The sequence below is a fragment of the Marmota marmota genome, unplaced genomic scaffold (genome assembly GCF_001458135.2).
Source record: "Marmota marmota marmota unplaced genomic scaffold, marMar, whole genome shotgun sequence".
NCBI classification, from domain to species: Eukaryota; Metazoa; Chordata; class Mammalia; order Rodentia; family Sciuridae; genus Marmota; species Marmota marmota.
The window spans coordinates 3,897,575-3,909,337 of record NW_026000171.1 but is presented as its reverse complement, the minus strand read 5'-3'; the positions used below and the strand labels follow the sequence as shown (position 1 = coordinate 3,909,337).

Below are 11,763 nucleotides of genomic sequence, written 5' to 3'. Positions count from 1 at the left end.
AAAAAAAAAAAAAAAAAAAAAAAAAAAAAAAAAAAAAAAAAAAAAAAAAACTGGGGCAAAAGAAGGGGGAGGAGGGGAAAGATGTGTTCTTTAGGTTGATGTAAAAGGTGATTTGGGACTGGACCAGAGAGCCTAAGCTCATTCAGCTGGAGTCACAAAAAGGGCAGATGTCGTTCCTATAGCGACGGAAGGAGGGTGTGGTCCTCCCCTTCACTCTGCAGGCCACTCACCAGATCCTCTGCAGCCCCCAGGGCAGTCTGCGCCAGCCGGATGCAGCTCCTCCCACCTCTTAACCTCACCCAGACCAAGGAGGCAGAAAGGCGCGAGCCTGAGCCCCCTAGGGTCGGCTAAGTCTTTCCTGGGAAGAAGATCCGCGGCAGGAGCGGGTGGACGAAAGGTGTACCGAATGCAAAAAAGTAGACCGGCAAGTGTGGTCCGAGGAGACAGTGGGGCGGATGTGGGTGTGCGGAGAAGGAAAATGCCTTTTTAGACCTTGCTCCCGGCAGCCTTGTCCTCAGGACGCTACTTCTGTATATTTTGCTGTTAATAGAACTTTGCAACACCAACTCCAGCGGAGTGCGGGAGATTCTAGGGAATTTATAAGACCTACCCTGAAACTGCTTCCAGCACTCACCCCAACAACTGGGCATTGAAATTTTCTTCCTCCTTTTCTTCCTCTTCACTGCAGTTTCGCTCGGAAGTAATTAGGAGTCTGCAACCACACGCCTTGCATTGATGAGGCTGTGGCTGGCATTAGCATATTCCAGCCCGCCCCTTATTCCTGGTCGCCCCTGTGCTCAGCTGGAGCTCAACCCCTTGACACTAGAGTGTGTTATTGGACACTAGAGTGTGTTATTCATACATCTGAAGCAAGCTTTGCTTCTGAGTGGTGCTTGCTTCGGCTCTTAGGAGGTCCCCAATATTAGCAAGTTTTTCCTTTAAAAAGATGATGAACAATGCAAACAGAATTTCAAAGTCTAGTTATTTTGTGACATTTTCTATGTTTGAAATATCCACAAGCCCGTCAGGGCTTGAGAAACTGACCCCTCTAACATGTTTTAAATAACTGCCAGCATCATTAATCATAATTCAAATTTCACTGTTCAGCTTATATTGATATAGAAAAATTCAAACCGCCTTAGAAACAACTAATATAAATGTCTTTTGTCTTGTTTGAGTGATTTCATCACCTGCATGTGGTAGGTGTGTAAATCTAGGGGTTCTAAGAAATTCTTCAAACACGGATGATACCTAATTGGTTCAGAGATTTAAACCTTCTCTGCTTTAGTCCTTATTCATGGGGGAAAAGCTAAACCTGAAGGGGATCTCTAGCAGTGCCAGCCACTGAACTTGGCCCTCTCCAACTCCATGTTGCTGCCTACAACTTGGCTAGAATGCATGCTTCTCAAACTTGTGGAGGACCAGGAGCTGAGAGTTGTGGCTTTAGGTGACTCCAACCCCCATGTGAGTGTGGCGTGACAGCTACATTAATAAAAATACAACAACCACATCAAGGGATGTAATGGTTTCCCTTCCTGATTTAGTAATGACTAGAACACAGGTTAGGCTCCAGAAAACTGTAGCCACTTTAAGAGATCATAAAAAAATAGAAAATAGAGGGGGAACAATCACAATGCGGGCTCTGTCAGGCTTAGATCATGCTCTATCATAGGAAAAGGCATTTAAGACAACCCCCCACAATGCCAGGAGATGGGTAAGTGCACAAGAGAGTAATAATAATAATAATAATAATAATAATAATATTTTTCTATTTAAGGTTTGAACACTTGAGAACTCTTGAGTAGGAAGAAAGGCAGATTTGTTCTTTGTTGCTTCACAGAGAATAGCAAAGGATCAGTAGAAGATATTTTGCTCAATATCAATTATTCTTCCCACAGATTTTTATTGAGCCAACCATATGTAAATTAACAGCTAAGTGTGAAATGAGTTTCCTGGAAAAACAGTGGGCTGTGTCTGAGGAATGTTCCAGCACAGACACGTGATTGTCAAGGAAACCATAGAGAGGATTCCTGCCCAGGCAGGGAAAATGGACAAGATGTTTTTTAAAGTCTGTTACACCTCTTAAGAGTCTGGGGTCACTGAACCATGAAGAATTTCAAGGACAATGCAGAGGGGCAGAAGTGAGTGTCACTTAAATACATTAAACACATTGTTTCCATTTCAAAGAGATGCAAAGGGGCAGGGTCACTCCTACCCCTTCACTGCCACAATTTCTTTTTTTTCCCAGTTTTTGGGAGTAGTCAGGTTTTTTAAAATTATAATTATTGGCAAATATTGTACAAATTGAAGGATTCACTGCAATATTTCCATGCCTATATACATGGTGCATTATTTATGTCCAGCCGCCCTTCTTCCATTCAAGCCCCCCTCCCTTACCCCTTCCTTTTAGCACCCTTCCCAGTACCTAAAATTCCCTCTTAATTCCTCAGTGTTCCCACTCCCTGTTGTCCTTCCCCATCTCTAGTGACCACTATTCTGTTCTGTACTTCTATAAGGCTGAATTTTTGGTCTCCTTAAATGAATGAGAACATGTGGTATTTATCTTTTCAGTGTCTGGGTTATTTCACTCCAAAATAATGTTATCCAGATGCATCCATTTTACTACAAATAACAGGAATTTCATTTTTTTTGTGTGTGTGTGTGTGTGGCTGAGTAGTAATCCAATATGTAAATATACCATATTTTCTTTATCCATTCATCTGCTAAGGGCATCTGGGTTGATCCCATATTTTGGCTATTGTGAATGGTGCTGCAACAAACATGGGGTGAAAGTATCTTTGGTACCAAGATTTCAACTCCTCTGGGTATATGCCCAGTCGTGGCATTGCTGGGTCCTATGGTAATTTTATTTTTAGTTTTTTGAAGCATCTCTCATTGTGTTCCACAATGACTGTATTAATTTACATTCCCCCAAGCACACTGCCACATTTTTTGCTCCAGGGAATAAAGATTAAGCCACTAACAATGGCTATGGAAATACTGAAATCATAAATCATAACAGGTAAATCTCAGAAGACATTTTCTTTGTGGACACTGAAATACTCTACACAGAAATAATACATATGTATAAGATGCTATGCAATGATGCTGGTACCGTTGTTTGTGGGGCAGTTTTGCTGTACAGACTCCCAAATCCTTGAAAACAAGGATTCTGTTTTCTTTATCTTTAATTCCCCATGCTTAACATAGTTGCTGGCCCACAGTTGATGCTCTGAACATTTTTGATGAATTATCTAAACTATTTCAAATTTCTATTCTTCCAGAAAATTGGCACTAAGAATTTTCAATGACAAGCCACTGATCTCGCTTGTTCTTATGAGGAATTAAAGTAAATAAAAACAAGCTCATCATCCATGCCCCCAAGAGGCACACAATGGAGATGAGATAAAAAATATATACATCTAAGATAATTAAGTAGTAACATTAAAGCTATTGATCAGGTGACAAAATGAGAAAAAAAAATACTGTTGAATTCCAGAAGAAAGAGAGTGGTGTGGAGAGGTAGGGAAATTCCGATCTACATATAAGAAAATAACAAATTTTTTTGATTCATTTTTTAGATTCATTTCTCAAAAGAACATTCACTCAAAGCCAGGTGCTGTGGCGCAAGCCTATAATCCCAGTGGTTTGGGAGGCAGGAGGACCATGAGTTCAAAGCCAGCCTCAGCAATTTAGTGAGGCCCTAAGCAACTCAGTGAGACCCTGTCTCTAAATAAATGCAACAGGGGCTGGGGATGTGGCTCAGTGGTTAGGTGCCCCTGGGTTCAATACCTGGTTCCAAAAAAAAAAAAAAAAAGGAACATTTGTTTACTCTAGCTCTGAACTAAGTAAGTTTATTTTCTTCAATCCTTCATGCAACAAGATACAAACAAATATAGACATTTTAATTCTTTTTCTTCATCATTTGCCATATATTTTGAGGATTAAAAAGTGGCTTTTCAAAGTTTTGAGTAGGGAGCAAGTGTTATTTTTGGAAGTCAGATTGAATGCATAGAAAGGCACAAAATAGTCTGTGATAACTACAGAATCATGAAAGGGAGGTAAATAATGGAATAAGTCATAAAAGTGTGTGTCAGGAAGGGGCAAAATTGTGACGTATGCAGTCAAGGGGAGAAATAAAAAAATGTCCACGCATTTCTGCCCCTTTCAATACTTTATTCACACAAATTACTCAATACAGTTTCACTCTATAGGTTCTTAATCAAGAAAACAACAATCCTTAATGCTAGGCTCTGCAATAGACATAATCAATTCATAGCAAACGATTCTAGATTAATTGATTCACAGCACACAATTCTAGATGAATTCTAAGCACTGCAAAACACATTTAATCATGATAGGCTAATGACAGACATTTCCTCTGCAGGCTAAGTTCAAAAGTCTGAAGCCTTAGGCTTTATGTCCAGCAGATGCATACTCACTCAGACCGCGGTGATCAGGTCCGGAACCAAGGAAGACTTCCTGGCGTGGAGTGGACGACCGGTTGAGGAGTGGGGAGGAGGGAGAAGTTGTGGCTCTCACCAAGGTCCTGATGAGGCAGTAGAGTTTGAGAGCGGTGAGGATCACACAGAGGATCAGGAAACGATGACAAGTGATGGGATGTCCGGTCCTCATCCGGCTCTCCAGCTAGAGTGCATCCTTGTTTCGGCTGGCTGAATCCCTGTTCATTTGCTCCGTCTTTTATACTAAATTTTGAGGCTTTTAATCCCCCTTTCAATCCTTATCAGCTACCACCGGATTTCTCAGTGACATCATTTACCTTGGGGTCAGAAACATCTAGCCTGGTGGTCTCCACCCTGATCTTCTCGCCTTTTCCTTTATCAGGGGTGGACAGCCTGCCAGGGGCTTCACTCTGTTTATCAGGGTGAGGGGAAGGAACTTGTTTGTGACCATACTGGAGGGCTCTGTGGTGTGCCCAGTGAGACTGCAGGTTTCAAACTGGAGTTTTTAAAATGGAGTTGCTTAAGTTTAGGACTAAGGCCATCCTAACTGTGTGTGTGTGTGTGTGTGTGTGTGTGTGTGTGTGTGAGAGAGAGAGAGAGAGAGAGAGAGAGAGAGAGAGTCTGACAGTGTTTTTATATAATTTGAATTTTAGGAGGTTATCTGGTTCATCTGGTCATCTTGTTTCCTTGTTTTAGACAAAGAAAGTGAAAATCTAGAGAAGACATAGGGCTCATTCAGAATCAAGGCAGCATCAAGGCTAGACTCCAAGTCCCCACGTTGTCTTCAGGGCTTTCTTCTCTTTATGTACAGAGCTGCCACAGCTGGACAGAGAAAAGAGCTTCAGTTGTTTGGAAAGATGAACATTTACTTCCACAGTCTCCATTCCCCTGGGAAGTAGATGAAGGGAAGACTGATGAAGAGCCTTAGCAATGAAAAAGTGTTGTATTCGTTTTTCTCCAGTGTTGGGACTTTACGAATCCTATGTCCAGGTGAAGGTGAAAATTGACCTGTTCAGTCTCCAGAGAGATGCCAGAGAGATGTTTCCAAAACACAAATCTGATCTTGTCAGCTCAGATTTAGCACAATCACATAGCCCTCAAGATTTTAACTTGGACTATATGATGCGTATGACACTATATGACAATCTAACCCTCTTTTCTGACCCTCTGCCAGCGATGTCTGATTCCTGTAATTGCAGTTTCTAGAAATTCCACATTTTATTCTCTGTGCAGTCTAATCCATCTTACCTTGGCTCTGTGCCCATCCTGCCCTTCCTTCAAGAACAGGCTGCTTTTCTCAGGTGTGAGGGTTAACACAACTCTCCCAGCAGGGTCAGCCAGAATCTTAAAGTGTGCTCCATGCACTCTTTAGATATGTCTGTTAGTGTGTTGATCACATGCTCTGTAATGGTCTGCTTCCATGGGTCTCCTCTCCTGGAGAGCAAATTCTCCTTTAGAGCACAGTCTGTATCTGGTGGAATTGACTCAACAAACGTTTGCAGAAAGAGAGGAAGGAAGGAAGGGAAGGAAGAAGTCAAACTGATCATCAGTAGAGAAGAGACTAACACTTTTTTGTTTACTTTTCAAAGATTTTTTTTTCGTGTGTGTGTGTGTGTGTGTGTGCGAAAATAAATGTTCCCCTAGCCAGGTATGGTGACACCAGCCTTGGGAGGCTGAAGTGGGAGGACCACTTGGGCCTAGAAGTTCAAGGCCAGCCTGGGCAACATGACAAGATCCTATATCTTAAAAAAACAAAAACAACTTGATTTTCTTACCTTCCCCAGTCCTACTCCTCAGAAGTAATTTTTTTTATAGTTCCTTTCTTCCAAATCCTTCATTATACCTGTATAAAAAGGTATGCAAACATCTTTTAAAAAATAAATATAGAATCATATTATATACGTTCTTTTACTGGTTTTGCTCAATATGTTACAAGCATACATAAAGATCAACCACTTTTTTTTGAGATCCAATCATAGCCATTTTTTTTCAGGTTTCTTTTCTTTATTTTTAAAAATATTCAATCTTAGGTATATACAGATAAAAAAGACAAGATATGAATTCAAATTTTCCTTAGTAATATTCACTCATACCAACAGTTCCTCAGGGGTGATTCTTTTCCCCAACATTGAGTTGCTATTGATTACTAACTGGTTATAGATTAAATAAACAATATCAAATAAACCTATCATATTCTTTGAGTCTCACTTTTCCTTAAGTTATGCCATATCATTTTTTTAAAGAGAGAGAGAGAGAGAGAGAGAGAGAGAGATAATTTTAATATTTATTTTTTAGTTTTCTGTGGAAACAATTGTTTGTATGTGGTGCTGAGGATCGAACCCGGGCCGCACTCATGCCAGGCAAGCACGCTACCGCTTGAGCCATGTCCCCAGCCCTGCCATATCATTTTGATTAACGTTTACTTTAAGATAGCTATAAAGTGATTCTTCTATTTTTATTTTAAAAAGTTTTTTTGTATTTTTTAATTATTTTTTTTAATTATAATGCCAGTAGGATGTATTTTGACATATCATACCTCCATGGAGTGTAACTTCCCATTCTTGTGGTTGAACATGATGTGGAGTTTCACTGGTCATGTGTTCATATATGAACAGAGGAAAGTTAAGTCTGATTCATTCTACTGTCTTTCCTATTCCCGTCCCCTACCCTTCCCTTCATTCCCCTTTGTCTATTCTTCCCTTCCCTTCCTCCTTATCGTGTGTTAGTATTACTTATCAGCAAGAACATTGTGCCTTTGGTTTTGGGGGGCTGGCTTATTTGATCTACCTCATTTTAAAAATTGATTGCATCACATCCCATAAAATATATGTGTGCCATATTTTAAATTTCCCATCATTTAGAGAAAAGTTCTAATTTTTAAATATTTATGCTGCAACAAATATCCTGATTTGTCTTTAGTCTTTGATAATTTCAAAATGGTGACACCACCATGTTGATTATAGTGTCTGCAAGAGCTTCCCAGTGTGGAGTGAGTGATGTGCAGAAGCCGGGATGACGTTTGCATTGGTCCCTGTTCTGCCCCTATTTCTTATATATTTTATTCCCTTAGCTCTTGATAGAGACTGTAAAGGGACTTCCAAGGGACACAGAGCGGAGATTCCACAATATTTTGCTAATGTATAAGTGTCCCAGGAAACTTCGAAGGCTCACCATCCGGTTATATGAATCACTACTCTAATTAGATTCCATGGTATTATACAAGTTTTTCTATCTGTTTCTTTCTGTGACATTTTTATTGGTGCCTTATAGTTTTACATAATGATGGGATCTGTTGTACATATTTATACGTGCACACAATATAACTCTATAATTTGGCCAATATCACTCCCCTAGCACTTCCCTCATCCTGCCCCCATTGCCAAGTCTTTCCATCTTGCAGTCAGTTAATTAGTCATAGAATTGTGCTCTGAATGAAGAAGGTACAAAATGGCTGAATAAGATCCAGAAAAAAAGATTCTACCAACCTTCCCCCTTTCTTTTTCTGTAGGCATTAATCTAACCCAGTAGCCCACTAGTCTATGCATATTGTAGGGGGGAATATTGAATTTGTGGCAATAGAATGGGGTTTCTTTTGCAGTTAACTAGGGGAAATGGTATTTGCTGGGGGCTTAAACTGCTAACCACGTGCTTTACTCGTCCTCCTTCCCTGGCTCCTGCCTCTCCCTCTGCCCTCCAAACCCTATCAGACCACTAGAAGGGAGGCAAGAGGAAAAGCAGAGTCCAGTCCGCCCTTGCTTTTGAGTCTGCCCCCTTCTTTCCTTCAGGCCCGCCCTTCTTTCTTCTCTCTGGAGTGTGTGGACCATTACTTATATTTTATTCCTACTGCCAATTAATTTTTTCTGCTCTCCTTCCTGCAAGATTCAGATGGACGATAAAAAGCCAAGGAAACCGAGTTTGACTTCCTTCCCAATTTTGAAAGCAAAAAAGAAGCAAAATTTCACCTCTGTGAAGGTAAGGATTCATGAATTTCAACTAGTGACAAGAGATATCATTGTGAAATCTTGGGACCTGGCAGTTGTTAAGCCCAAGCACCTTTGAGGATAGTATAAGGGGAAGATATGAAGGCCCCAGCTGATTGGTGGAGGTCTGGGTGGGCTTAGAGGGAAAAGCAGCCAGACAGGGAAGATTTCATCTAACAGGCAGCTTGCATTTGGGAGCCTCTGGATTAGTGACTTATCCACAGTACCTTTTATTCTCTTCCTCATACCTGCAACCATACCAGCAATGTCCTGCAATAATTCTGAACAAGTATTCAAGAACATTTCCAGAAAATGTGTTTCCCCTAACACAGAGACCATCTCTTTTTACTCTGCCTCAACTAACTGAAGGCAGAGCACTGAAGGTAAGACCCTATGATGTAGAGAGTGTGATTACGGTCTATGAGATCAACGTCTATATTATATGTATTTTTAAATCTCACTCAGTCTGAATTCCTCAGGGTATTAAAAAGCTCCTTTTGACTAGGATCTTTGTTCAGAATGTTTTGCAGCAAACTTTAGCCCAAAGCATCCAGCCTGCATTACTAACTGGGAGAGTCAGCCTTCAGCTGCCTACTGGGGCCTTCCCTAGATCCTCTCACAGATCACAGACCATCTCCTTGAAATTATAACCCAAGGTCACTTTCTCCAGGTAGTGTTCCTGATTTAGTCATAGCTTTCTGTGCCTCAGAATTACAACTCCCAAGAATGAATCAATGCCAAGCCTATCATTCTATACCCCACCTCTGCCTTTACCACATGCAATAGCAAGAGTTTATTTTGCAATTTGTAGGTACAAATATTATTAGTATCTATCACATTTATTTTGATGAAAATTACCTTAAAATATTTGACACAGTAAATCTAAAGCAAAACATGATAATATAATAAATACAACATTCTGTTAAATTTTAGAGTTTTACAACCTCGGAATGAAGAAGTCATGATTTTACTTTAGCAAAATTTTCATGAGTTTTGCAACTTGCAAAACTTTTTCATTTTCTTCTTCTTTTGTCTTAAAATCTGCTTGAACTCATTTATTGAGTGGTCAAATGACTCTCACTGAACCCTGTCTCTAAGGTGCTTTTATTCTAATTTTGCAGGTGGGGAAACTGAGCAAGGCTAACTAGATCACTAAGTCTGGGGGACAGAATTCAAATCCATATATGTACCCACTCTATTCTGCGCCTCTGATGAGTAGTACCAACTCTGCTAAATGTTGTTCTAAAAAGTTCTTTATGCATTTAAGTTAATTTTAAGGAAAAGAAATTTTCTGTAGCTATATGACAGGAATAAAAAATAAAAATACCACATGCACATCAACTCATTTATTTGTATTTTACAATAACTATCAGCAAGTTCATAGTATCTTTTTTTTTTTCTTTTTGGTACTAGGGATTGAACCCAGGAGGGCTCAACCACTGAACCACACCCCCAGCCCTATATTTATTTATGAGACAAAAGTTCTCACTAAATTGCTTAGGGCCTCACTAAATAAATTGCTGAGGCTGGCTTTTAACTTGTGATCCTCCTGCCCCAGCCTCCTAAACCACTGGGATTACAGGCATATGCCACCATGCCCAGCTCACAGTATCATTTTTAACTAGTATTTAAACTTGTAACTATGGTCTTTACATTGCTAAATATTCTGGTGGAATTTAAATAATTATCTTTTCACCATCAATTGGCATTCCCCAACTAATTTGTTATCCCTTTGAATTTAATAGGATTGAGTAAGGAAGTGCAAACACATCAAAAACTGTCCTCTACATGTGAAATTTTAAGTTTCAGTGGACACATGTGACATTAATTGGTGGATAAAAGTGAATCATATGAATTATAATCCCTTGACTTATGATAACACTGGAAATGAAGGGCTGTGAATCTTAGCATATCAATTGCCCTAACCACGTGTTAAAAAAGTATTTTGAATATTTAAGCACATTAACCATAATTTCCATTTTCAGTGTTTAATAGTATATATTATAAACAAAAATCATATTAATAATCAAATATTTAATTATTATTATTTTTTGCTATGCTAGGGGTTGAACCCAGGACCTTGTTCTGGGTGAGTACTGTACACTGAGCTACATCCCAGATTAAAATATTTTAAATATGTAACTTGGTAATAATTTAGCCAAGGGATTTAAAAAAAAATTTTGATTTCTTTTGTCCTGAAGACAATGGTGCAGTCCTCCATCTAGTTATAAGGGATTCGTTTCACAGTGCCCCCATTCGTTTGACTGAAATGTGTAACATGACCACTAGAGAGCCGTCTTCCCTTTGGCTTCAACGCTGGTAGAGATTCTCCATCTTTTCTGCTTAGCTGATGAGGATCAAAGAACTCTCACAGTGGTCCTCAATGCACTTTAGGATATGCTCTGTGTTATAGTTTATCCTAACTTCTGGGAGAAGCAGCAGATACTCCCTCTGGACCTCGGGCATCTCAGCTAGTAAGCTGGAGGACACTGACTTTCCTGCTTCTCTCTTCAAAGAAAACAACATTGGCTTGCAGCTGATTTCTGGGATTTGAGGAGCTGTCAGGACTCCAAATATCAGGTTGGGTCATGCCAGGAGGAGAACCTGGGAGAAGGCCATGGGGAAGAGAGTGCTATTAATTTAGGATATGATTCTTCAGCAGCCCTGACAATTAAATAGGTGCGACAAAGTACATCCAGAAATGTGCTAAAGACACAATTTCTCTTTCTGCATTGTGAGTGCAGGTACCTACTAAAGTACCTACTTTATTTCTTATTTTTCTTAAATCCTTTAAATCATTCAATTGCTGTCTTCACTTCTTTACACAGGCTTTCCTTTCCTACCCTTTTCAGTTACGTGTTTATTGCTTGTCTCACCCTCCACAATAGGACTGCCCAACATGGTAGCCACTGGCCATATGAGGCTATGGAGCCCTTGGTGTGTGGCGGGTCCAGATGGAGATGTTCTGTGAATGTGAAATATACAGCAGATCTCGAAGACTTGGATGAGTGTAAAATAACTTATTAAATGTTATTTAAGAATTGGGTGAATTTTATAACATATCAATTAATACCTTAAGGAATTTGTAAAAATAATTTTGGATCAATTCATATTAAACTAGTATCCTGAATATGTTAAGTAAAATATATTGTTAATTGCACCTGTCTCTTTTTACTTTTTAACGTGGCTATTAGAAAAGTTGTGTTAGGTAGCCTGCATTATATTTATGGTGGAACACATGCTGTAAAAGGGACATTCCGTATCCTTAGACTGGATCAGTACTGAATCCCCATAACTAGGATAGTACTGGCACAGACTAG

At 39.7% G+C, this 11,763-nt stretch overlaps 1 long non-coding RNA gene across 1 annotated transcript; it reads left to right on the top strand.

Annotated features, from left to right (window-relative positions):
- The first annotated feature begins 1,688 nt into the window (after window positions 1–1,688).
- LOC125611884 lies at window positions 1,689–8,840 on the top strand. The gene is made up of 3 exons (XR_007342121.1): window positions 1,689–1,714; window positions 8,343–8,435; window positions 8,707–8,840. It is a non-coding gene; the product is annotated as an uncharacterized LOC125611884 (long non-coding RNA).
- The last annotated feature ends 2,923 nt before the right edge of the window (window positions 8,841–11,763 follow it).